General features: G+C 39.5%; 1 protein-coding gene across 6 annotated transcripts in view; it reads left to right on the forward strand.

The window, feature by feature from the left end:
• The window catches only part of NFATC3 (nuclear factor of activated T cells 3), a 146,533-nt gene that overhangs the window by 54,149 nt on the left and 69,429 nt on the right, over positions 1–22,955 (forward strand). The window lies entirely within an intron of this gene.

The raw sequence follows: 22,955 nt of genomic DNA on the forward strand, positions 1-22,955 counted from the left end.
ACATCTTTTGAACTTTTTGTGACAGTGGCACAGTCACGACCCATTGCAACCTCAAACTCATGGGCTCAAGCGATTTTCCCACCTTGGCCTCCCAAGTAGCTGGGACTACAGGCATGTACCACCACGCTTGGCTAATTTTTTAAATCTTTCTCATAGACAGGGCCTCGCTATGTTACCCAGGCCCAGTGTCTGCCACTTCCTTGTTTTCTTGTCTGAAACTCTTGGCTTCAAGTGATTGATCCTCCCACCTCAGCCTCCCAAAGTCCTGGAATTACAGACGTGAGCCACTAGGCCCAGCCAGCTCATCTTCGAATAATAATAGTTTTACTTCTTCCTTCTTAATTTTTATACTTTTCCCCCCCTTTTTCTTGCTTCATTGTATTGACTAGGACTTCTGATACATTGTTGATTAGAGGTGGTGATGGAGGACATCCTTGTCTTTTTCCCAAACTCAGGGCAAAAAAGGATTCATAGTTGTGCCATTAAGTAATTTGCTAGGGTTTGTTTTGGGGGTTTTTTTGGGGGGTGGGGGATACCTTTTATCAGACTAAGGATATTCTTTTATTCTAATTTGTTGGGAAGTTTCTATTTTTATTTTTTGAATTCATGAGTAGGTGTTGAGTGTTGTCAACTGCTTTTCTTGCAGACTTGTTTTCTATTTTAAGAATACAAGAAGCAAACCATGCAGCCAGTATCTGCCACTTGCTTGTTTTCTGTAATGTGGTAACTTAATATTAAAGTAAAATAGAGATAATGTTCTTTTATTATTAAATTGGACTGATACAGTCTCTTTTTTTTATCGTTTATGGTTAGGAAGTATAGAATTATGTAACACTGTTAAGAATCTCCCTCCAAGTTTCCCTTTTTTTGGGGTTTTACATATCCACAATATCTTCGTGTTGGTGGTGGGGGACTTCATAGTGCCCTCAGAGTGCACAAGTGAGAAATAGATGCAATTTAATCTCAGATGAAACTGAATTGTGGCCGGGCGTGGTGGCTTATGCCTGTAATCCCAGCACTTTGGGAGGCCGAGACGGGCGGATCACGAGGTCAGGAGATCGACACCATCTTGGCTAACACGGTGAAACCCCGTTTCCACTAAAAATACAAAAAATTATCCGGGCGTGTTGGTGGGCACCTGTAGTCTCAGCTACTCGGGAGGCTGAGGCAGATTGGTGTGAACCCGGGAGGCGGAGCTTGCAGTGAGCTGAGATCGCGCCACTGCACTCCAACCTGGGGGACACAGCGAGACTCCGTCTCAAAGAAAAAGAAAAAGAAAAAAAAAAAAAGAAACTGAATTGTGTACTTGTTGCTGGGAAACTAATCTTTAATAAATTTAAAATAGTCTTTAATGAATATTTAATCAGATTATTTTACTTTTTAGTTCTTATCTAAATATGGAAGAACTGTCTGTTTAATTAAAGCCAATACCTTTTATTGGAATTACCTGGTGAAAATGCACATTTTCAGTTATTAGAATTGGAAGAGACTTTAGTAGGTCTTAATTTTCTGAATTTTTTTAGATGATTTAATATAGATTATCTGTATGTTTTAAAATGATGTTTGGGTTTTAGAAAAATAGTTTAGGCTGGGTGCGGTGGCTCACGCCTGTAATCCCAGCACTTTGGGAGGCTGAGGCAGGTGGATCACCTGAGGTCAGGAGTTCGAGACCAGCCTGGGCAACACCGTGAAATCCCACTCTACTAAAAATACAAAAATTAGCTGGGCATGGTGGTGCATGCCTGTAATCCCAGCTACTCAGGAGGCTGAGGCGAGAGTATCACTTGAACTCTGGAGGCAGAGGTTGCAGTGAGCCGAGATCGCGCCATTGCACTCCAGCCTGGGCAACAAGAGTGAAACATTCCATCTCAAAAAAAAAAATAAAGAAAGAAAAATAGTTTGAAAGAATTTGCTTTACTGTGAACATTTGTCTAAAAAGTGCTTGAAGACAAAATGCTACTTAAATGACTAATTTCAATGGCATTTTGTAGGTTCGTGCTGCTATTAATTGTAATAATTTACTTTTTGTAGTGTTTTGTAGTTTACAAAATGTTTTCCCAGAGTTTACCTTTTTTTTTTCTTTTTTCTTTTATGAGACAGTGTCTCACTCTGTTGCCGAGGCTGGAGTGCGGTAGTGCAATGTCAGCTCGCTGCAACCTACACTTCCTGGGCTCAAGCAATCCTCTCCACCTCAACTTCTCCCATGGCTGGGACTACAGGGGGACACCACCATGCCTGGCTAATTTTTGTATTTTTTGTAGAGATAAGGTTTTGCCATGTTGGGCAGGCTGGTCTCGAACCCCTAGGCTCAAGTGATCCGCCTGACTTGGCTTCTCAAAATGCTAGGATTATAGGTGTGAGCCACCACGCCTGGCCTCAGAGTTTACATTTAATCTTTACAAAAGTTCTTTGAAAAGGACAAAGCAAGTACAGTCATATGTCACTTAACACCAGGGATATGTTCCGAGAAATGCATCACTGGGCGATTTCCTCGTTGTATGAACACCATAGAGTGTAGTTATACAAACCTAGATGGTATACCCTAATATGTGGTATAACCAATCACAGTGGCACCATGCTTGCAGTCCCAGCTACTTAGGAGGGTGAGGCAGGAGGATTGCTTGAATCCAGGATTTAGAATTAGCCTGGGCAACATGTTGAGAGCTTGTCTCTTAAAAAACAACAACAACAAAGATTTACTTAAGAATATATGGTATAAAATATTAAAAATAGTATACCTGAATAGAGCACTTACCATTAATGGAGCATGTAGGACTGGAAGTTGCTTTGGGTGAATCAGTGAGTGAATAGTGAATGAATGTGAAGGCCTAGGACATTACTGTACACTGCTGTAGACTTTTTTAGCACAGTACTCTTAGGCTGTACTATGTTTATAAAAAATTTTTTTCTTTAATAATTAACTTTTTCACTTTATAAGTGTGAATTTTTAAAAAATCTTTTGTCTTTTGTAGTAACACTTAGTTTAAAACACAGACACGTTGTGCAGCTGTACAAAGATATTTTATTTCTTTATATCCTTATTCCATAAATTTTTTCTATGTTCAAATTTTTTATTTTTATTTTTATTTTTTACTTTTAAAACTTTTTTGTTTAAAATGCTGACACACACACACACACATTAGCCTAGGCCTTCACAGGGTCAGGAACATCAAGATGTCACTAGGCAATAGGACTTATTCAGCTCCGTTGTTATCTGTGGGACCACCATTATATACGGTCTGTCATTTACTGAACCACTGTTATGTAGCTCATGACTGTACATTTTACAGGTGATCTGAGGTTATGTATGTTGTAATTGGCAGAGAGATCTTAAGCCCAGGTCTTTTGACTGTCGTTTCTCTTTCTGTTTTACCATATTACTTCTTACACTGTAATTATCTCATAATTTCTTAGTATATTTCATTTTCTTTTCTTTTCTTTTCTTTTTTTTTTTTTTGAAACAGAGTCTCACTCAATCACCCAGGCTGGAGTGCAGTGGCTCGATCTCCGCTCACTGCAAGCTCCACCTCCTGGATTCACGCCATTCTCCTGCCTCAGCCTGCCGAGTAGCTGGGACTACAGGCGCCCGCCACCACGCCCAGCTAATTTTTTTGTATTTTTTTAGTAGAGATGGGGTTTCACCGTGTTAGCCAGAATGGTTGCGATCTTCTGACCTCATGATCTGCCCTCCTCGGCCTCCCAAAGTGCTGGGATTACAGGCGTGAGCCACCGCGCCCGGCCATATGTTTCATTTTCTAAAACACTTTCACATTATCTCATTTAATTCTCCAAATAAACTCTTTTAGAAAGCCTAGTCTTTGACTTAAAGTCAGATACTCTTTCTCTTACTTTAAAAAAAATTTTTTTTTCTTTGAGACGGAGTCTCATGCTGTTGCCCAGGCTAGAGTGCAGTGGCACACATCTCAGTTCACTGCAACCCCTGCCTCCCGGGATCAAGTGATTCTCCTGCCTCAAACTCCCAAGTAGCTAGGATTACAGGCAGCCACCAACACACCCACCCAGTTAATTTTTGTATTTTTAGTAGAGATGGGGTTTCATCATGTTGGCCAGGCTAGTCTCGAACTCCTGACCTCAAGTAATACACCACCTCAGCCTCCCAAAGTGCTGGGATTACAGGTGTAAGCCACCATGCCTGGCCCCTGATAAAAATCTTAATGCTTGTTTACTATTATTATAGTTCAAGCTCTCCTTCCTTGGATTAATCATGGTAGCCTAACTACTATAACAAATAATCCCCAATTCTCAGTGGTTTAAGACCAAAAAAATTTAAAAAAAGTTTATTTTGCATTTTCTTTCAAATTGTTGCTCAGGAATCCAAGATATATTCATCTTTTGATGTCGTCTTTGATGCACAGCTTCTACTGTCCCTGGGAAAGAAGAAGGTATATGGAAAGCACTCAAGATACTTAACTACATTAACCTGGAAATTACTATCAATTATCACCACTTACAATTTTTTGGCTAGAAGTAGTCACATGGCCCTACTTACATGCAGAAGTACTGGGAAAAGTAGTCCCTGGCTGGGCAGGCTTTCCTCATCAAAACTCTGTATTCTGTGGTATAATATAGAACTCTATACTTAAATCTTTGGTGGTTAGCGTGCCTTCTATGCCACATGCTCCACACAGGAATAAATCATGGCTAAGTCACTAATATGGGCTCTAGAGCCAGACTGTTTCGGTTGAATCCTGGATTTTACTGTATCTTTGACCAAGTAACTTAACCTTTCTTTCTAGACCTTTTATTTAATCGTTCATTGCTTAATTTATTCACTTATCTATCCATTTACTTATTCGATATGTATTTTTTGATTGCTCACTATGTTATAGACAATATTATAGGTGCTAGGGATGCAGAGATGAACAAGACAGACAAAACTCCTGTCCTCAAGGGCCTTTCTCACTTTATACTGAGAGAGACAATGAGTAAATAAACAAAACATTAGAATATAGTAAGTGCTATATTGGAAATTAGTATGTGATGCAATAGGGGTTAATATGAAGAGAACTTTACCTTGGGATTTTTTCTTTATAAAATGAGAATAATGTATAATAATATCACCTACCTAAGAGCTGTTGTGAGGAGTAAATGAAACATTGTGAGGAACATGGCATGGTACCTTGCACATTGTAAATGCTCAGTAAAAGTTAGCTAGTATTATTACTTAGGTTTCATTGAACAGTTTGACCAACACTTCAGCACTGATGAAGAGTATGTAGCAGAATAAGATATCTACATTGACATCCTAGAATTAAGCTAGGTTTGTTACTGACATTTTAAAGAGTTGTGAATTAATGGGCTAGTGATATGTGAAAATGGAAAGTAGAAGGGTACTTAAACATCAGTTATAAAGATCTTCCTGTTATTCTGCAAAGGACAATTTCAAAAGAGCTAAGAAATTTCTGAAATACATATTTTTTGAAATGATGAAGGAATGCAAACTGTGGTGCTATTGGAAAATACCACCTACCTTGTAGCCAACTGACAAATTAACTTTTTCTTTTCTTCAAAATAATTTATCTGATTCATTAATGTGGTCACCAAATAATACATTCAAAGCAGTTTGCTAATGTAGCTGGAGATTCACTGAGGGAAATCAGACATGTTGCCTACTCCCATGAACTTTATTGTCCATTGAGACTTGCAAATAAGATAGTACCAATAAAGTATGATAAACATTTAATGGAGGAAATTCAGATCTTTGTGAGAGCAAATAGAGACCTGAAATTTGATGGAGTTGAATCAGGTACTTATTTTTTATTTCCACAAGAAAGAAGAGGGATTTTTATTTTAAAATTTTTATTATTATTTTTTTTTGAGACAGAGTCTCACTCTGTCACCCAGGCTGGAGTACAGTGGTGCAATCTTGGCTCACTGCAACTTCTGCCTCCCAGGTTTAAGCGATTCTCATGCCTCAGCCTTCCAAGTAGTTGGGACTACAAGGCTCATGCCACCACGCCCGGCTAGTTTTTTTGTATTTTTAGTAGAGTCAGGGTTTCATCATGTTGGTCCGGCTGGTCTCGGAACTCCTGGCCTCAGGTGATCCGCCCACGTTGGGATTACTGGCATGAGCCACTGCGCCTGGCCAGAAAGGGGACTTCTTATTTGAAGATAGTGTCTAGCTAATTAATAAGCAGACATCTAGGGAAAAGGTAGATACTAAGGAGGGAAAAGTATTAAGTAGAGGGAAGGGTTTAGAGCTGCACTGTCCAAAAGTGGAATCCAGAAGCCACTAGCTACACGTGGCTATTTCAATTTAAGTTAAACTGAAATTAAAAATTCAGTTATTCAGTTGCATTGACAACATTCCAAGGTTTAGTAGCCACATGTGGATACTGACTATATTTTCTTTTCAACAGATGATGTCAGAGCAACTGGATATCCATAGACAAGAAAATAAGCCTTGACCTAAACCTTATATCTTATAAAATTAATACAAAATGATCATGGATTTTTAAAAAAAATTTGGATATAGAGTATTTTACCCAAAAGTGTTGAAATAAAAAAAAAAAGGAGTATTTTAGTGACTGCAGAAAGTTGTCTTGGACAGTGCTGGTTTAGAAGCCCATAAGACAGAGAGACTATAGTATGTTAATGAATTATTTATATATTTTATTTCAGTAGCTTTTGGGGTACAAGTGGTTTTTTGTTAAATGGATGAATTGTGTAGTGGTGAAGTCTGAGATTTAAGTGCACCTCTCACCCAAGTAGTGTACATTGTACTCAATATGTAGTTTTCTGTCCTTCACCCCCTCCTATCCTACCCTCTTCTGAGTCTACACTATCCATTATAGCACTCTTTATGCCTTTGTGTACCCATAGCTTTGTTCCCACTTATAAGTGAAAACATACTGATTTTCCAGTGGTATTTGGTTTTCCATTCTACTTCACTTTGAATAATGGCCTTCAGCACCATCCAAGTTGCTGCAAAAGACATTATCTCGTTCTTTTTATGTCTGAGTAGCATTCCATGGTGTAGATATACCACATTTTCTTCATCTACTCGTGGCTGATGGGCGTTTAGGTTGGTTCCATATCTTTGCAGTTGTTAATTGTGCTGTGAATAATGTATGTGTGCAGGTGTCTTTTTGATATAATGACTTCTTTTCCTTTGTATAGATACCTGGTAGTGGGATTGTCGGATTGAATGGTAGGTAGATCTACTTTTATTTTTTTGAGAAATCTCCATACTGTTTTCCATAATTGTATTAATTTATAATTTACATTCCCACCAGCAGTGGACAAGTGTTCCCTTTTCATCACATCAATGCCAACATCTATTGTTTTCTTGACTTTTTAATAATGGCCATTCTGGCTGGAGGAAGGCGGTATCTCATTGTGGTTTTAATTTGCATTTACCTGATGATTAGTGATGTTGAGCATTTTTTTCATACGTTTGTGGGCCATTTGTATTTCTTCTTTTGAGAAGTGTCTGTTCATGTCATTTGCCTACTTTTTGATGGGATTATTTGTTTTTTTCTTGCTGATTTGAGTTCCTTGTAGATTCTGGGTATTAGTCCTTTACTGGATGTATAGTTTGCTAATATTTTCTCCCGTTCTGTGGGTTGTCTGTTTATTGCGATGATTATTTCTTTTGCAGTGCAGAATCTTTTTAGTTTAATTAGGCCCCATTTATTTATTTTTGGTTTTGTTACATTTGTTTTTGGGGTCTTAATCATAAATTCTTTGCCTAGGGTGATGTCCAGAAGTTTTTCCTAGGTTTTCCTCTAGGATTTTTATGGTTTTGGGTCTTTTAAGTCTTTAATCCATCTTGAGTTGATTTTTGTATGTGGTGAGAGATAGGGATCCAGTTTCATTCTTCTACGTGTGGCTGTCCTGTTTTCCCAGAACCATTTATTGAATAGGGTATCCTTTTTTCAATTTATGTTTTTGTATGCTTTGTCAAAGATCAGCTGGTTGTAAGTAGTTGGCTTTATTCCTAGGTTGTCTGTTCTGTTCTATTAATCTACATATCTACTTTTATACCAGTACCATGCTGTTTTGGTTACTATAGCCTTGTATAATTTGAAGTCAGATAATGCGATGGTTCCAGATTTTTTTTTTTTTTGCTTAGGATTGCTTTGGCTATGCAGACTCTTTTTTGGTTCCATATGAATTTTAGAATTTTTTTTTTCCTAATTCTGTGAAAGATGATGTTGGTATTTTGATAGGAATTGCGTTGAATCTGTAGATTGCTTTGGGTAGTGTGGTCATTTTCACGATACTGAGTCTTCCAGTCTGTGAGCATGGGATGTGTTTCCATTTGTTTGTGTCATCTGTGATTTTTTTCAGCAGTGTTTTGTAGTTCTTCTTGTAAAGATCTTTTACCTCTTTGTGTAAGTACACTTCTAGGTATTTTATTACTTTTGTTATAGCTATTGTAAAAGGGATTGAGTTCTTGATTTGATTCTTAGCTTGGTTGTTGTTGGTGGCGGTATGTAGCAGTGCTACCGATTTGTGTACATTGCTTTTGTAACCTGAGGCTGCTGATTAGTTTATCAAATCTAGGAGTCGGCCTGGCATGGTGACTCACGCCTATAATCCTAACATTGGGAGGCGAGGTGGGTGGATCACTTCAGGTCAGGAGGAGTTAGAGACCAGCCTGGCCAACATGGTAAAACCCTGTCTCTACTGAAAATACAAAAATTAGCTGGGCGTGGTGGTGGGTGCCTGTAATCCCAGCTACTTGGGAGGCTGAGGCATGAGAATCATTTGAACCTGGAAGGCAGAGGTTGCAGTGAGCTGAGATCATGCCATTGCACTTCATCCTGGGTGACAGAGTGAGAGTGTCTCCAGAAAAGAAAAAAAAAAAAATCTAGAAGTCTTTTGGGTAAGTCTTTAGGGTTTCCTAGGTATATAATCATATCTTTGGCAGATAGAGATAGTTTGACTTCTTCTTTTCCAACTTAAATGCCCTTTACTTCTTTCTCTTGTCTGCTTGTTCTGGCTAGGATTTCCTATATTAATAAATTACAAGAAATACGTAGTAGCCACATGAAGTGGCTCACACCTGTAATCCCAGTACCTTGTGGGGGCTGAGGAGGGAGGATCACTTGAGGCCAGGAGTTGGAGACCAGCCTGAGCAATAGTGTGAGAACCTGTCTCTACCAAAAAATAAAAATAAAAAATTTAGCCAGGCATGGTGGTACCCACCTTGAGTCTCAGCTACTTGGGAGGATTGCTTGAGCCCAGGAGGTTGAGGCTGCAGTGAGTTATACACTGTAGCCTGGGAAACAGAGCAAGACCTCGCTAAAAAAAAAAAAAAGAAGGGCTATATAGTTATAAAATTGGGTTTTATTTATCTAAAAAATATTAGCATTGTAGGAATTACTTGAGATACATTACTTTTTTCAAAATGTGAAAATCAGCTGGAATTGTCAATTTTTAATTTAAAATAGGTAATAGTAACTCTATGTAACATACTGTTTATAGACAAAGATGAGTATTCTTTAAGAGGTTTTACATTGTCTTTTTAGTAAATAGTGCTGGAGCAATTGGACACCCATAAGGCAAAAGAATAAACCTTAACCCAAACCTCACATCTTTCTCAAAAATTAATTCAAAATGGGTTGTGGATTTAATTGTAAAACATAGGTCAGGAGCGGTGGCTCACACATGTGACCCCAGCATTCTGGGAGACTGAGGTGGGCAGATGACCTGAGGTCAGGAGTTCAAGGCCAACCTGGCCAATATAATGAAGTCCCATCTCTACTAAAAAATAACAAAAATTAGCTGGGCGTGGTGGTGCTCACCTCTAGACCCAGCTAGTCTGGAGGCTGAGGCAGGAGAATTGCTTGAACCCGGGAGGTGGAGGCTGCAGTAAGTTGCTATCACACCACTGTACTCCATCCTGGGCAACAGAGCGAGACTCCATCTCAAAAAATAACGTAAAAAATAAAGCATAAAAGTATAAAACTTTTAGAAGAAAACAGTAGAAAATCTTTAAGATCTCAGGCTAAGCAAAGATCTCTAAAACATGATACCAAAAGCACCATACCTAAAAGAAAAAAATTGATAAATTGGATTTCATCAAAATTAAAAACTTTAGCTCCGTGAAAGATGCTATTACAAGGATGAAAAGACAAGCTACAGACAGGGAGAAAACATGTGCAAAGCATATATCTGTCAAAGATCATGGAATGTATAAAGAACTCTCAAAACTCAACAATAAAAACAATTCAGTTAGAAAATATGCCAAAGACATGAACAGACATCACCAGCCATTAGGGAAATGCAAATTAAAACCACAGTGAGTTATCATTACATACCTATTAGAACAGCTAAAATAAAAAATAGAATACTAAATGTTGTCAAGGATGCACAGAAACTGGATGCTTCATAAACTGCTAGTGAGAGTTAAAATGATACAGCCACTCTGGAATATAGTTTGTTAGGTTCTTAAAAAACTAAGCTTCCCTTATGCCCCACCAATCTCACTCTTGGGCATTTATAACAGAAAAAAAAAATACCTTATGTTTACACAATAACAGGTATACTAATAATATTCGTAACAACTATGTATTATTATCATCATCATTATTTTTTTTTGTAGACACAGTGTTTTACCATGTTACCCAGACTGGTCTTGAACTCCTGAGCTCAAGTGATCCACCCACCTTGCCCTCCTAAAGTGCTGAGATTACAGGCGTGAGCCACTGCGCCTAGCCTCAACTTCATTTTTTTTTTTTTTTAATTTTTTAGATGGAGTCATGCTCTGTCACCTATCCTGGAGTGCAGTGACTCCATCTCAGCTCACTGCAACCTCCGCCTCCCAGGTTCAAGAGATTCTCCTGCCTCAGTCTTACGAGTAGCTGGGATTACAGGTGCCTGCCACCACGCCCAGCTAATTTTTACATTTTTAGTAGAAACGGAGTTTCACCACGTTGGCCAGGCTGGTCTGGAACTCTTGACCTTGGGTGAGGCACCCGCCTCGGCCTCCCAAAGTGCTGGGATTACAGGTGTGAGCCATGGCTGCCTCAACCTGATTAAAAAAATTTTTTTTTCTAGAGATGGCAATCTCACTGTGTTGCCCATGCTGGTCTACAACTCCTAGCCTCAAGTGATCCTCCCACCTTGGCCTCCCTGCCGTGGGATCACAAGCTTGACCCACTATGCCTGGCCTAACAACCAACTTTTCTTTCTCTCTCTTTTTTTTTTTTTTTTTTTTTTGGTGTTGGGGTCTGGCTCTGCAGATTGCAGATCACCCAGGCTGGAGTGCAGTGATGCGATCTCAGCTCACTGCAACCTCAAACTCCCAGGCCCAAGCCGTCCTCCCATCTCAGTCTTCCTAGTGTATGGGACTACAGGTGTGCACCACCATGCCCAGCTATTTTTACGTTTTTTGTAGAGATGGGGTTTCACCATCTTGCCCAGGCAGGCTGGTTTTGAACTCCTGAGCTCAAGCGATTCATCCACTTCAGCCTTCCAAAGTGCTAGGATTACAGGCGTGAGCCTCCACGCCCTGCCACACTTTATTTTTAATAGCCCAAGGTTAGAAACAAACCAAATACATGAATAACTCTGGTATATCCATACAATGTACTACCACTCAGCAATATAAAAGAATAAACTGTTGATACATGCAACAACTTGGACAGTTCTCCATAGACTTACGCTGAGTGGAAAAAAGTCAATATACTATATGATTCTATTGATGTAATATTTTCAAAATGACAGAACTGTAGAGATGGAGAATAGATTGGTGCCAGGAAACAGGTTGTGGGGTGCAAATATGAAGGGGTGGCCCAAGAGAATTTCTTCATATCTTGACTGGAGTAGTAGTTACTTGAATCTGTATATGGGATAAAATTGCATAAAACTATATACACACATACAAATGAATGCATGTAGAACAATGACAACTGAATAAGATCTGTAGTCTAGTTAGCAGTATTGTATCAGTGTCAATGTCCTGGTTTTGATATTGTACTAACTACAGTTCAATATTGTGGGTATATGTACTGTATTATAGTTGGGGGAAGCTAGGTGCAGGGTACATGGGGCTATAGTATCCCTTGTCTGCTTGGGATCAGAAGTCAGAAGTGTCTTAGATTTTGGATTTTTTCAAATTTTGGAATATTTCCAGAATACATACTGGTTGAGCATCCCTGATTCAAAAATTTGAATTCCAAAATGTTCCAGTGAGCATTTACTTTGGGTGTCATATCAGCGCTCAGAAAGTTTCAAATTTTGGAGCATTTTGGATTTTCATATTAGGGATATTCAACTTATAGTACATATACATACTATTTTTGCAACTTCCTATGAGTCTAATTATTTAAGAAGAATAAAAGTTTTAGCCAGGTGTAGTGATGTGATTCTGTAATCCCAGTTACTTGGGAGACTGAGGCAAGAGGATCACTACTTGAGCCCAGGAGTTTAAGGCCAGCCTGGGCAACATAGCAAGACCTTGTCTCCCAAAAGAAAAAAAAAAGGATTTTTTTTAAAAAGCTGATATATTATACAGTGATAAGTTTTATTAAGGTATACATATTTTGAATCTTATCCCAAAAGTTACTGAAATTTGAAAAATGAAGTTTGTATTATTTTTTTCATTTTTATGCATACTTTCATTTTAAGCAATTTATATTATAGAAATTTAATTTTGTATTTTTAGTATTTCTGCAATGTGTTGTCATGGGTCTAATATATTTAGAGCCCATCCCCCCCAACTAATTAGCAGAACTGATAATGGAACTGCTCTTATTGAAGTTGCTGTAGTCTGTCCTGTAGTGACCTTCAGGCTTTAACCCTCCAGCTTTAGTTAAATTAAGCAGGCACAGACCTTTGCTATGGAAACGATACAGAAACATAACAAACAACTTGGCTTACTTTTTTCTGCGAAGCAGAGGGTGGACTGAAGAGAATACCGATACTGGTGAAAGTTTTTAGAGACTAGTGTTAACAGTAGTAGTAATTTATTTATTGCCTACAACATAAATGCTTCTCTGGAAATCAGATGGGATAATAGTCTAATTAGTTTATTTGATCTTCCTTTAAAAATCTCAGATAGAAAGGCATAGCCCTATTTTTCTTATGGTAGTATACATCTGGAACAGATGTTGGTCAAAATATGTGTTATGAAATATATTCCCTTTGAAATCTTATATGAGTGATTACCTTCCCCCAACATCAGTTTATTTTATCAAAGTATAAAAAAGCAAGTGGCTTATGACTTTGCGAAGCTGTTATACATGTCCGCCATCTAATATGACTAGGCTTCTTTGGTATAGAGTACTTGCCAGTATGTTATTTGATATCTGGATAACTTAATAGGTAATAGCAAAATTTTTTATTTGTATTCTCTATTTTAGATTTAACTACCACGTTTTGACCAGCTACTTTAATGCCTATAATTTTTTTGTTTGTTTTGTTTTTTCTTTTTCTATATAAAAGTAAATTGCCTACAGTTCTTTTAAAAATAATGTATTGACTAACTTCATGAGTTATTTTGCTTCACCAAATTGTACTCTGTTATTCTAAAATTTATTCTTTCAACAATGATTGAATGCCTGTAATGTGCTAGGTGCTCTGCTAGGCTCTGGAGATAACAAGATGGGTACTGTCCTCTTCACAGTGCTCACAGGCAAGTGGTAAAGTTGTTGCTGTTTATTTCTCCACTTGATGAACAGTTGGTCATGTAGAATAATTTGTTAAATTTATGATTAAACATGAAAGAGCAACAGGTATACCAAAAAAGAATGACTAATCACTTAATAGAGGAATGTGAGGAAGTTGCCTAATTATTGTTAGCTTCAGATTCTTTATCTGTGAACTGAAAAAACAAAACAAAACAAAAAAAGACATATAGTCCACAGGAGTTTTAGGGTGCAGTGAACTATAACCACTCTCTACCTTCATTTTTTTTACCTCTGGGTATAAATCTGGATGAATCTCATGTGGCATTATTACTTACCCCATCTGCCGCCACATAAACCAAAAGTGTAATGGCTGAAATTTGTTTTTGCACAGATACACATAAAATATATGCCCAAACTTTTCCAATTTCTTTTTAGTTATTGATTTATTTAGGATTTATTTATTTGTTTGTTTATTTAGAGACGGAGTTTTGCTCTTGTTGCCCAGGCTGGAGTGCAATGGCACGATCTCGGCTCACTGCAAGCTCCGCCTCCTGGGTTCAAGCGATTCTCCTGCCTCAGTCTTCCTGAGTAGCTGGGATTACAGGCATTCGCCACCATGCCCGGCTAATTTTGTATTTTTAGTAGAGATGGGGTTTCTCCATGTTGGTCAGGCTGGTCTTGAACTCCCGACCTCGGGTGATCCACCTGCCTTGGCCTCCCAAAGTGCCGGGATTACAGGTGTGAGCCACCGCGCCTGACCTAGGCTTTATTTTTGTTATTGTGATCATATTGGCATTTTATAGTTTTATGGAATAGTTTCCATTAATTAAAGCTTTGAAATTTATAATTTTACACTAAAATGTGTAAAAAAATTACAAATGAGAATACTGATAGATTTCTTGACTACATAAAAATTAAAATATTTACAGAAAATGGAAACATAAATGCAATAAATTGAACATGTTTACTTTCACTAAACATAAGACAGCTGTAGCTTAAGCCTGCTGGCAGGTGAGAAGGAACCAATAAGTAAGCAGCACAAGTCATTTTGCATCTGAGAACTCTGGAAAGGTTCAGGAATTTGACGTACTGGATATCTCTGAAAGTGGGATGTGAGGTGAGACTGAAAACAAGAAGATTGGATAAAAAGTCTATAAAAGAAGGAGTTAAGATTGGGCACGGTGGTTCACACCTGTAATCCTAGCACCTTAGGAGGCTGAGGCGGGTGGATCACTTGAGGACAGGAGTTTGGGACCAGCTGGCCAACATGGTGAAACCCTGTGTCTACTAAAAATACAAAAAAATTAGCCGGGCGTGGTGGCTCATGCCTGTAGTTCCAGCTACTCAGGAGGCTAAAGTAGGAGAATTGCTTGAACCTGGGAGGTGGAGGTTGCAGCGCCACTGCACTCCAGCCTGGGCAACACAGCGAGACTCCATCTCAAAAAGAAAAAAAAATTAAATTGAATTTTAAAAGGACTTAAATTTCCCAGATGTTTCTTTCCTGTGTGGTACAGCCTGGTGATAATGCCTGTCTTACCCTGAGAGAATCTGGTGATTCTATAGAGAGAATGAAGTGGAGGTTCTAGATTCTAGAAGAGCTAAAGGCAAGGCTTAATGATCTGTTCTTAAAATGGGGTCGGGGTGGAAGGGAAGGCATAATGGAAGTCTGCATACTGAATAGTGAGACCTCTGACCATTTTATTAGTTCCCACAATGCTTGCAATAGGTTTATTATGCTCCCTAGGCAGAAGACTGCAGGATGTGTTTTAGGCAAACTCACTGGTCCAGTAGAAGAGACCTGTAGATTCTAAGAAATAAACTTTACTTTTAACATGCTTAAATTACTGTTACTTTGGATTTTTGTTTATGCAGCCAAACTTAATCCTAATATAAAAGGCAATTATTAACTGTAACCAAATAAGTTATATGAAAAAGGAAATATAATTAAAATACACTACATGGCTGAGCTGCAAGTAACATGTATACAGTTATAATGCAAACATTGAAAGTTCAAAAGATAATATATCTAACTTTGAAAAACATTAGGAAATAGCAGTGTTAACATGTTCCTTAGAAATATGGAAGTAAATTCCAAAAGAAACAGTGAAAAGGGTTACAAATGGTTCCCTTTTGAGGGGCAGAAATTGATCCAGAATTGGTGATAAATGGAAAACAAAACCATATTTATAACTTGTAAGGCAGACAAAGGGTTAATATGCTTATTATATCTAAAGGGCTTGTAAAATTGATAATACTAAAATAGAAACAGAAAATGAGCAAATCATATAAACAGCCGCAAAGGGGAAAAGTTGTCTGTGTAGACTATTACCACTTCTCTGTTCTTTGCTTTTTTGATAGGTTAAAAGTGATTTTCTTATTTATTTGATATTTAATAAGATTGAGCATTTTTCAATTTATTTATTAGCTATTTTTTCCTGCTTTATATGCTCTACTTATATCCTTTGAGAAGGGTAGTTGGAATTACGATTTGTCATCTTCCTTGAATCTGGAATTGTTTCTGCAGTATGAATTATAATAAAGAATCTTGCCTGTTGCAAAACATTATTATAAACCTTTGGTGGTTATATCCTGAAGTCTTTGTGCCTCTTTGGTTACAAGTCTTCTAGATCAGTGTTTCTCAGCTCTATCAGACCCAGCCCCACTCTCAAAAAAAGCCCCACATCCATTTTGTAATGCTACTTTATTAACTTGAAATGGAAATTTAAAGATAATACAATTAGGCCAGGCACAGTGGCTCATGCCCGTAATACCAGCATTTTGGAAGGCCAAGGCAGGAGGATCACTTGAAACCAAGAGTTTAAGACCAGCCAGGGCAAACTAGTGGGACTTCTATATCTACAAAAAAAAAATAATAATAATAAGCTAGGTTTGGAGGCACACTCCTGACGTCCTAGCTACTCTAGAGACTGAAGTGGAAGGATCCTTTGAGCCCAGAAACTCAGGGTTGTGTTGAGCTATGATTGTGCCATTGCACTGTAGCTTAGGTGACATGAGACCCTGAATCAAAAAAAAAAAGTGATATAATTGACTACACGTATAATTTTATCAATTATAATGCAGTACTATTAAGAGAAAAATAAATATATAAACTAAATTATAGTTGATGTGGTTTGGCTATGTCTCCACCCAAAATCTCATCTTGAATTGTAATCCCCATAATTCCCACGTGTGAAGGGAGGGCCAGATGGGGGTAATTGAATCATTGGGGGCGGTTTCCCCATGCTCTTCTCTTGATAGTGAGTTCTCATGAGATCTGATGGCTTTGTAAGTGTTTGGTAGTTTTTCCTGTATTCATTCTCCCTCCTGCCACCTTGTGAAGAAGGTGCCTTGGTTCCCATTTACCTTCCACCATGACTGTAAATTTCCTGAGGCCCCCCTAGCCATGGGGGACTGTGAGTTAATTAAACCTCTTTCCTTTATAAATTACCCAGTCTCGGGCAGTTTCTTATAGCAGTATGAGAATGGACTAATACAGTAGTTTAAAAGTATGGCTGGGCATTGTAGCTCACGCCTGTAATCACAGCTACTTGGGTGGCTGAGGCAGGAGGACGTTTGAGTCAAGGAGTTCGAGACCAGCTTAAGCAAAATAGTGGGACCCTATCTTAAAAAAAAAAGTTTCAAAGTGAAAAGGCTTGATAATGACTATAGAAGACACAGTGAAGTAGTTGGACACTTACACCTGCTTGATAATGACTATAGAAGACACAGTGAAGTAGTTGGACACTTACACCTGCATTATCAGTGTGAGCGTTGCCAGGTACAAAGGCAGGTGTGTTGATCATCACCCTAAATTCCCTGAGTGGCATTACTGACAATGACATGATTTTTTGAAATGATGAACTCTTTACATGGTAAGTTGTACTCATGAAAAATTCATGTATCTTAAAATTGCATCATTTGGGGGTATTAATATATACTAAGGAGTTCTAAGTTTATAAACATTTTCCTTATACATGAATGTCTGATGGGATATTCTCAAATTCTGTGAGATGTAGACTATTCACTTTGAAGAACTATAGTTATCCCATGTATTGAGATAAAGTTGAATCTCTGGCCCTTTCTCCTTAAGTACCTGTAGTGCACCCCGCTTATCATGTTGACAACTAAACGCATCTTCACAACATTTAAAAAATGCGTCTGCTCCACCACCACCCTCCCCTGCAGAGGGTGATACTGTCCAAGTTAAGAAATACCATTCAAAGCCGGGTACAGTGGCTCACGCCTGTAATCCCAGCACTTTGGGAGGCCAAGGCGGGTGGATCACCGGAGGCCAGGAGTTCGAGAAGAGCCTGGCCAACATGGTGAAACCCCGTCTCTACTAAAAATACGAAAATTAGCTGGGCGTGGTGGCAGGCACCTGTAATCCCAGTTACTCGGAAGGCTGAGGCAGGAGAATCACTTGAACCCGGGAGGCGGAGGTTCCAGTGAGCCTGGATGGCACCACTGCACTCTAACCTGACTGACAAAGTAAGTGAGGCTCCATTTCCAAAAAAAAAAAAAAAAGGCCGGGCGCAGTGGCTCGCGCCTATAATCCCAGCACTTTGGGAGGCCAAGGTGGACGGATCACTTGAGGTCAGGAGTTCAAGACCAGCCTGGCCAACGTGGTGAAACGCCATCTCTACTAAAGATACAAAAAAAAAAAAAAAAATTAGCTGGGCATGGTAGTATGTGCCTGCAGTCCCAGCTACTAGGGAGGCTGAGGCAGGAGAATCACTTGAACTGGGGAAGCAAATATTGCAGTGAGCCAAGATCACGCCACAGCACTCCAGCCTGGGCAACAGAGCGAGACTCTGTCTCAAAAAAAAAAAAAAAAGAAAAAAGTACCATTCTACTGGATGTTAAAGCATTTGCTTGGAAGAAAAAGAAATACCATTCTAGACCAGGGATTATCAAACTATGGCTTTTATAGGCCAAAATGGGCCCTACACCTGGTGTTTTGTTTTTAAAGAGAAGGAGCCTTACTCTGTCGCCCAGGCTGGAGTGTAGTCGTGCAATCATAGCTCACTGCAGCCTTGAACTGGCCTCAGAGGCAGGAATGATCCTCCTGCCTCAGTCTTTGAGGTAGCTGGGACTACAGGTACACCTTCACATCTGGCTCTACCTGTTTTTGTACAGCTTGTGAACTAGGAGGGGTTTTTATACATTTTTACATGGTTGGAGAAAAAAATCAAAAGAATACTATTTTCTGATGTGAAACCTATGTGGAATTCCAAAGTAACCATCCATAACGATTGTTTTTCATTTATGTATTGACTGATTACTTTTGTGTTACAATGACAGAGTTGAGTAAGACAGAGAACATAAGTGGCACTCTAATCACTTCACACTACCGCTCAGGGCAGTACAAATCACAGTGATGCAGTTAAAACTCAATAGTGTTTCAAGTGCCACAAGTATTGCTGCATTTGGACTTTAAAAAAATAATAGTACATACTCATCATGTCAAAACAAGAAAAAGCAGATATAGAATGTCATTCTTTTGAGCCACAGTGGACTGTGTGTTATCTTGTTATCAAATTAGATAGCAAGCTGGGTACAGTGGCTCACGCCTGTAATCTAAGCACTTTGGGAGGCCAAGGCAGGTGGATCACCTGAGGCCAGGAGTTCAAGACCAGCATGGCCAGCATGGTGAAACCCCATCTCTACTAAAAATACAAAAATTTAGCCGGGCATGGTGGTGCATACCTGTAGTCCCAGCTACTTGGAAGGCTGAGTCAGGAGAATTGCTTGAACCCAGGAGGCAGAGGTTGCAGTGAGCCAGAATTGCGCCATTGCACTCCAGCCTGGGTGACAGAGTGAGACTCTATCCCCCCACAAAAAAAAAAAGTTAGATAGCAAAGCATTGTGTTTATTGTGCCATAGCATTATGGCTGGGCTAAAAGCTTATACATCTTATGTAGCCTCACATTTCCTTATAGATGTCTCACTGTTACCTCGACTACAGTGTGACCAGCATTGACAACATTAATCTTTTTCCAAAATCAGTGACTTCTTCACATTATTATTATTATTTTTTTTTGAGACAGAATCTCGCTCTGTCACCCAAGCTGGAGTACAGTGGCCCGATCTCGGCTCACTGCAAGCTCCACCTCCTGGGTTCACTCCATTCTCCTGCCTCAGTCTCCCAAGTAGCTGGGACTACAGGCACCTGCCACCATGACTGGCTAATTTTTTGTATTTTTAGTAGAGATGGGGTTTCACCGTGTTAGCCAGGATGGTCTCGATCTCCTGACCTCGTGATCTGCCCGCCTCGGCCTCCGAAAGTGCTGGGATTACAGGTGTGAGCCACCGCGCCCGGCCCACATTATTATTTTTTTAAGAGACAATGTCTCACACTCTGTCACCCAGGCTGGAGTTTAGTGGCATAATCATAGCTTACTGTAACCTTGAACTCCTGGGATCAGGCAGCCCTCCCACCTCAGCCTTCTAAGTAGCTAGGACTACAGGAGCACACCACCATGCTCAGCTAGTGTGTGTATGTGTGTGTGTGTGTGTAATGTGGAGATGGGGGTCTCATTGTGTTGCTGGTCTTGAACTCCTGGCCTCAAGCGGTCCTCCTGCCTCAGCCTCCCAAAGTGTTGATACTGGTGTGAGCCATGATGGCCAGCCTTATACTTTGTTTCCTAGTGATACCATCATTCTCCTGGGTACTGAAGCTCAGATCTGACTTATTTGATCCCTCTATTATTCTGTGTTTAGTTAGTTACGAAAATCTCTTTAGGGCCTTCTAGGAAAGATTTATTGCATTCATCCCTTTCCATTTCTATTTTCTATTTATGATCCTGCCTCCACCCTAGTTTAAACTTTCAGCACACATGATTTAAGTGCCTCAGCCCTCTTAACTTGTTTCCATGATTTCATCCGTTCTCTTTCATAGAGGCTTAATTGATTTTTATCATATGCTTACCTGAAGCTCCTGAAAGGGCAATAATTTATTCTTAATATAGGATGTAGGCAAGCACAAGATAAGGAGACTCAGATATTATATTTTAAATATTGTAGTCTCCTCTCAGGGAACTGACCTTTACGTATCTGAATCAAGTCAAGTAACATGAAGATCAGAGGGAATGATGTTTCAGAGGGATAAAATATTAAGTGTGAAAGCCCTGACATTAGGAGTGAGCTTGAGTGGTTCATGCAATAAGGCCAGCAAGGCTAGAGCAGACTGTGGAAAGGGTAAGGCCAACAGTTCAGCCAGGGCCCTAATCACCTTATGCTGTGTAAACCATCATAGGGAATTTGGATTAGTTCTAAATGTGGAGGGAAGCCATTAGAGAGTTCTGAGCAGGGGAGCCAAAGTTATCCAATTCATGTTAACAAGTTTGTTCTGACTCTTGGATAGAGAATGGGCTATAGGGCAACAAGAGGGAAGACAGAGCGCAGTTATGACTATTGCAATAGTCGAGGCTTTAATTGCTTCTTTATAAATGTTACAGGACTGAAAACTATCCTGGGTAAAATTGTATTACCTAATAATAGGCAAAAGTCTTAATGTCTTCTTCTGGGTACAGGGAGGATAACCAATAAATTATGAAGTTGCCTGGTTACAGGTTCTACTGTAAAGCCAACGCCGGGCAAGTAGGCGGGAATAAAACTCACCTGTAAGACTCCACCAAATACAAGGAGGCTATCATCCCAAGGAGGAGGAGGCATGGCAGGAGAACTGAGACCCCCTCACTTCATAGTTTTACCTACTGAAGGCAGAAACCCTTAGGCACTTAGGCTGTCATTTACAAAGACTGAAGTATTATCAGGAGAGCTGAAAGAAGTCTCTCCAAGCCAATCTCAAAAGACCCAAGATCTAGTAACATAGCTGAAGAGAGACCCTGAGGCTCAGAAATAAAGAGCAAGACTGAAGAGCATAGAGAACTCCTCATAGATTAAAAAATCATCAGCCAGGTGGTAAATCAGAGGAAGGTCTTCCAACAGTTTCAAGGACCGGAGACTTGGTTGTGAAGCATAGGTAGATCTCTGGAATCTGGCCAGCTCTCAGATTCCCTCGCCAGGCAGAAGAGAGAGACATTCCACCCGCCAGGCCTTTAAAGCCAGTGCTATACTTAATCAGACTATAGCTTCAGTTAAAGTCCAGACACAGTTTAAGAGCTGTGACCTTACAAAAGAAATAGCGTGCCACTTTCTGTAGGTAAATATTTTCTGCTTGAATCTCTAGACTTTTTTAATACTAAATGTCCATTAAAACAATAAACAACCATACACACACACACAAGAAAATGTGGCCCACATTAAAGAGAGAAAACACTCAATGGTAGCAGACTGAGAGAAGGCTTAGATTAGATATTGGAAAGATACTTTAGAATTACTATAATAAAATTCCTGAATTTTATTCAGGAATTTTAATTCAGGAATAAGGTAATTCCTGAATTACCTTGAGGAAAAGGTGGATTCCGGATACATGAAGAGATGGAGGAATTTCAGTAGGGCAGAGACAGTTTTTTATTTTAAGTCAAATGGATTGGCTGGGTGCATTGACTCATGCCTGTAATCCCAGCACTTTGGGAGAGGGGTGGATCGCCTGAGGTCAGGAGTTTGAGACCAGCCTGGCCAACATGGTGAAATCTCGTCTCTACTAAAAATACAAAAATTAGCCGAGTGTGGTGGCAGGCACCTGTAATCAATCCCAGCTTCTCGGGAGGCTGAGGCAGGAGAATCGCTTGAACCTGGGGGGCAGAGGTTGCAGTGGGCTGAGATCATGTCACTGCACTCCAGCCTGGGGGACAAGAGCAAGACTTCGTCTCAAAAACAACAACAACAACAACAAAAACAAAAACAAATGGATAATGATGGGGACAAAGATACAAGAGAAGAAAACTGCAAACCAATATCCTTCATGAATATACATGCAACAGTCTTCAACAAAATGCTCAGCAACCAAATCTATCAGCACACCGCAAAAGCTTATACACCATGATCAAGTGGGATCTATCCCAGGAAAGCAAGAGTGGTTCAACATATGAAAATTAATCTATTTAATATACCACATTAGTAGAATGAAGAGAAAAACCATGTGGTCACCTCAGTTGATAGAGAAAAAAACCTTTGACAAAATTCAGCAGCCTTTCATGATTTAAAAAAAAGCAAAACAGCCGGGCACAGTCACTCACACCTGTAGTCTCAGCACTTTGGGAGGTCGAGGCGGGCAGATCACCTGAGGTCAGGAGTTCAGATCGGCCTGGCCAACATGGTGAAACCCCATCTGTACTAAAAATACAAAAATTAGCCGGGCATGTTGGTGGGTGCCTGTAATCCCCGCTACTCAGGAGGCTGAGGCAGGAAAATCGCTTGAACCCAGGAGGCAGAGGTTGCACTGAGCAG

The sequence above is a fragment of the Pongo pygmaeus genome, chromosome 18, assembly GCF_028885625.2.
Source record: "Pongo pygmaeus isolate AG05252 chromosome 18, NHGRI_mPonPyg2-v2.0_pri, whole genome shotgun sequence".
NCBI classification, from domain to species: Eukaryota; Metazoa; Chordata; class Mammalia; order Primates; family Hominidae; genus Pongo; species Pongo pygmaeus.